Here is a 5,258-nt window from a genome sequence, read left to right on the forward strand (position 1 = left end):
TTTCCATACAAAGTCTGCGTGAGAGGTTGTGCAGATATACCTGTATGGATCAGAAAGCGGACCCCTAGCCAAAAGTGGGGTATAGAACTGATGTGTTGGGGCCTGCTTTTAGTAAGTCAGCCCTGGATGGACAGAAAACTATTCAGGGAGGGCCTGGAAGTTAATTGCATTGCAGGTCTATAGTGCTTTCCCTCCCAGGATCAGAAAGAAAAAAGCCACGCATCCTCAATACTCATGAAACTGGTCTTTTAACAGTTGACCTGTGATAGAACTTTTATGTTCTGTTTTGTTCACTATCTTCATCAATGACCTGGAAAGTGGGATGCAGTGCACCCTCAGCAAGTTTGCAGATGAAACCAAGCTGGGGAAAGTAGTAGATACACTGGAGGGCAGGGCTAGGATTCAGAGAGGCCTCGACACATTGGAGGATCTGAGCAACAGCAATCTCAGGAAGTTCAACAAGGACAAGTGCAAAGTCCTGCACTTAGGATGGAACAGTCCCATGCACCGGGACAGGCTGGGGGCTGACTGGCTGGGCAGCAGCTCTGCAGAAAAGGACCTGGGGGGTGGACATTGGGCAATAAGCTGAATATGAGCCAGTGGTGTGCCCTTGTTGCAGAGAAGGCTACTGGCATCCTGGGCTGCATTGGTAGGAGCGTTCCCTGCAGATGGAGGGCAATGATTCTTCCCCTCTGTTCAGCACTAGGGAGGCCACATCTGGAGTCCTGTGTCCAGCTGTGGGCCCCCCATTAGACAAATTGGAGAGAGTCCAGTGGAGGGCAACAAAAGTGGTTGTGGGGCTGGAGGACAGGACTGGTGAGGAGAGGCTGAGGGAACTGGGCTTGTTTAGTATGGAGAAGAGAAGACCGAGGGGGGTTTAATAGAAGCCTTCAGCTCCCTAGGGGCAGGGGTGTCCAAAGAGGATGGGGCTGGACTGTTCTCAGTGGGGGCAGATGACAGAACAAGGAGTAATGGGCTCAAGCTGCAGCAAGGGAAGTTTAAGTTGGATGTTAGGAAAAACTTTCTCACGAGGAGGGCGGTGAAGCGCTGGGACAGGTTATCCAGAGAGGTGGTGGAGTCTCCATCCTTGGAGGATTTGAAGACCCAGGTAGACAAAGCCTTGGCTGGGATGATGTAGTTGGGGCTGGTCCTGCTTGGAGCAGGGGGGTGCACTAGATGTGACCTCCTGAGGTTCCTTCAACCCTTATTTTCTGTGATTCTAAGAAGAGCCTCTCGTGTAGCCCCCTGCTCAAGGCAGGGTCATTCCTGCCAAACCGTTTCAACCAAGTGTCTGTCCAACCTGCTCTTGAACATTTCCAGGGATGGAGAGTCTGTGAGGCAGCCTGTTCCAAGGCTTGCCCACCCTCCCAGCCAAAAAGTTCCTCCTACTTTCCAACCTCAGCTTCCTGGATGAATAGTGCTGTCCTGGCCTTGTCCATGATCGTGACATCTGCTCTGTTGTTTCAGTCTGTGATGCCCAACAAACATTTGTCCCATCATCCTTCAACAGTGGCGGTGGTCTGGGCTAGCACCAACAACGATGGCCTGCATCAGCTTTTAATTATGAGCCAGTCATTGTCGTGACTTGCTATTAGCATTGTTTTGCCTTGTAATTGTCTGTGGAGATCATGACTGGGATCAGGTTCCCGTTGGGTGTAAGAGAGATGGTCCCTGCTGGAGGAACAACCCAAAATGAGACAGTCAGAGGATGCACTAGGGCTTCCTGTGGCATTTGCTCAGGCTATAACTCACATTCGCTCCTCACCTGACTTCTGTCCACGCGCTGGGATCCAGCCCAGCGTGAACAGTGGTTTAGCTGCTCCTCCAAGGCCTGTGGGATCAACGTGGAGGAACACAGACTCAAGCCATTAGCAGCGTGGCAGGAACTGGGTGTACAACTACTCTCTGGCTGCCACTACGATTGCTATCATGAGAGCAGTGGTCTCAGCCTTTTTACACTGACAGTTCCCCTCGAGGCACCCTCGGAAAACGCCAGCTCTGCTTTGTCTACGGACAATTCCAGCAGGGATTCTCCTGTTGCAAGGAGCTCAGAAAGGCCGCGACAGGGCAGAGTGTTTGAAGTCTCAGGGTTTATCTTAAGAATTGTGTTTCCTAACACTGCGTAGCATCCTTGAAAGCACCTCAAGGCACCCCAGGGTACCACGGCACCCTGGTTTCACAGCTAATGAACAAGAGACTGGACTAAACGAGCTTGCGAGGTCTCTTCCAGCCCTACTTTCCTACAATCCTGCCCAGCTCAATTATCCAGCTTCCACAGGAGACAAGCCCCAGGAAACCCTTGCCCTCCCAGCCCCAGCCTTCCCTGTTGTCTGGGTTGCAGCCGTGCGGGACACACCACCTTTCTGCCCTGCCGCGGTCAGCACAGCTGCAGAGGGAGGTGGGTGTGAGTCATGAGCCCCGCTTTGTTTCAGCCTAAGAGGCCTCTGGGTCATTCTCTATTTTTCTGACGCCGGCTGAAACCAGAATGTTCTGGATTCGCTGCTCTGGATTTCGGAGCCAGGGGTGGCGCGGGGGAAGCCATCTGCGCGCTTTCAGCTCCTTCTAGCGATCAAAGCCAGCAGCGCAGCTCAGCAGGCTGCTTCTGGCATGGCCGGCTTCCTTCCAGGGAGCGGATTGTTTTGTTCAGATGGTGACGCATCAGGCCCTGAATTTGACCCTGTGTAAACACAGCCAGTCATAACGAGCAAGCGCAGAAACGAGGACCACGGGCCCTGCCCTTTGTGTCGCGGTAGGGCCTAGCAGCTGCGGCCCGTGGTGCCATGCACTTGGGAAGTTTTTGACATCATGTCCTGGGTGCTCTTGAGGACGGGTGGAGCCAAGCATTCCCGCCCCCCCGCTCCCACCGGACCTGGACGCAGGAGCGGGAGAGCTGCTTTGGGGGTCCTCCCACGTGGCAGGAAGGGTGGATTTGCACCTTATTGACTGACCAAAGTAATATATATATAAACACGGGGTCTTCATAAAGTCCTTGTGCACTATTAAACTTTAATAGATTATGCACAAGGACTTTGTGAACCCCCTGAATAGATAGAGAGAGATTGTCTGCCTCAGAGAGATATATGAGATATTGTGTTCCCCCTTGGCACTCTTTTGTTATGAGCCTTTGACCTCCACTCCTGTCCCTGCTTTCATTATTATTTGCCCCAAATAATCAAGGGTCACCTTTCCTGTAGCCTCCTGCCTGAGGGAGGCCAGTAAGTTACTTGGTGGGCCTAGACCCGTGCCCCTTAAGGTGACAAATAGGCATGTATTTGACAATCCCGCAGTGGCCCTTTAACCCACGAATCCCCAAAGTGACAAATAGGCCTGTGTCCAACAGCCCGTCATGGAGAAGCAGGGCTGGAAGGGAGCCCCAGAGGTCACATCTAGTCCAACCCTCTGCCTAAAACAGGGTCAGCCCTGTCCAGACCAGCCCAGACAACCATCATCTACACTCTGCATAAGACTACCCTCAATCTCACACAACACGGACCTAACACCCTAACCTGCCTGAAGGAAAGCAGAGGAATCACGGCAGCCAACATCCTGCTTCTATAAAATGTAGTTAATATATGCTCAAGAGGTCCCAGGAAGACAACCCCCTCACCCTAGTCCATACCAATCTGACTATGGGGTAAAATTCCTTCCTGACCCCAAATATGACGATTGCTCTGACCCTGAGCAGGGGGGCAGGGACCTCCGGCTTTCCTCCCAGCAGGAGAATCGGCACGTCCCAGCTGAAGTCCCCAGCCTTGGCTGTAGCCAGCACCTCTGGAGAGGCTTAAAAACACCCTGACACATGTAGCAGAAAAATAGCACTGTCCCCACTTGGTTCTTTTGTTGTCCCAAGTAATCAACGGACACCTCGGCTATTAACAGAGGGGCTAATTGTTGCTGTATGGGCCTAAGGCCCGTGGCCCCACTTATATGTCAAATAGGTCTGTGTCCAACAGGGGCAGAAGTGGATGCTAGAGAGGGAAAGCGAGGAAACAGGTATGTCTAGAGCAACGGTTCCCAAACTGTGGGTCGCAACCCCAAATGGGGTCACAACATCAGTAGATGGGGTTGCAATAAACAGGGCTGCGGGTTGGGATTGACATGCTGAGGAAATGGGGTCATAAATGGGGTCATGCTGAGGAAAAGCTTGGGAAGCACTGATCTCCAGTGGTCTGTCCCCTATTTCATACCCTCCCTCGAGTGGGTTAGAGGAAACCTCTAACCGTTTTGCTCAATAACCGTTAATAGATGCATTTATCCAATCTCTTGTTGCCCCGGCTTTGCTCTCTGTCTCTATCACGGCAGTGAATTCCACGAGTGAACTACACATTGGGCATGTCTACACATGCATTTAAGCACACCTACATTTCATGCGCATTAGCTTAATGCACATTTAGTGGGTTTAGGCAGGCATCTATACATGCGGGCATTAAAGAGCATTAATGCTGTTAGTCCCAAGTCAGCCCACACACAAAGCGTTAATGAGCTTTAATGTATCTACACATGCATCGATGTGCCTAAATTTGACAGCTGCATTCGCAGGTATCTAATTTTCATAGATTTCATAGACATCAGGGCTGGAAGGGACCTCGGAAGATCATCGAGTCCAGCCCCCTGCCCAAAGGGCAGGAAGTCAGCTGGGGTCATAGGATCCCAGCAAGATAAGCATCCAGTTTGCTCTTGAAGGTGTTCAATGAAGGCGCTTGAACCACCTCCGGTGGCAGGCTGTTCCAGACCTTGGGGGCTCGGACAGTAAAGAAATTCTTCCTTATGTCCAGCCTGAAACGATCTTGAAGTAGTTTGTGACCATTCGACCTCGTCATCCCTTGGGGCGCTCTGGTGAACAAACGTTCCCCCAGATGCTGGTGGTCACCCCTGATAAACTTGTAGGTGGCCATCAGATCACCCCTAAGCCTGCGCTTTTTCAGGCTAAAGAGCCCCAGGGCTCTCAGCCTGTCATCGTAGGGTCTGCTTCCCTGACCTCTGATCATGCGCGTGGCTCTTCTCTGGACTCTCTCAAGCTTCTCCACATCCTTTTTGAATTGTGGAGCCCAAAACTGGACACAGTACTCCAGCTGCGGCCTCACTAAGGCCGAGTACAGGGGGAGAATGACGTCCCAGGATTTGCTTGAGAAGCATCTATGGATGCAAGCCAGCATTTTGGTCGCTTTACTAGCTGCAGCATCGCATTGCAGGCTCATGTTCATCTTGTGGTCAATGATGACCCCCAAGTCTCTTTCTTCCATAGTGCTTGCCAACAT

General features: G+C 51.8%; 1 protein-coding gene across 1 annotated transcript in view; it reads left to right on the plus strand.

Annotated features, from left to right (window-relative positions):
* SCYL1 (SCY1 like pseudokinase 1) overlaps positions 1-5,258 on the plus strand; it is a 27,941-nt gene that overhangs the window by 676 nt on the left and 22,007 nt on the right. The gene's annotated exons all lie outside the window — the stretch shown is intronic.

Source organism: Alligator sinensis, unplaced genomic scaffold (genome assembly GCF_000455745.1).
Source record: "Alligator sinensis unplaced genomic scaffold, ASM45574v1 scaffold1302_1, whole genome shotgun sequence".
Taxonomy (NCBI): Eukaryota; Metazoa; Chordata; order Crocodylia; family Alligatoridae; genus Alligator; species Alligator sinensis.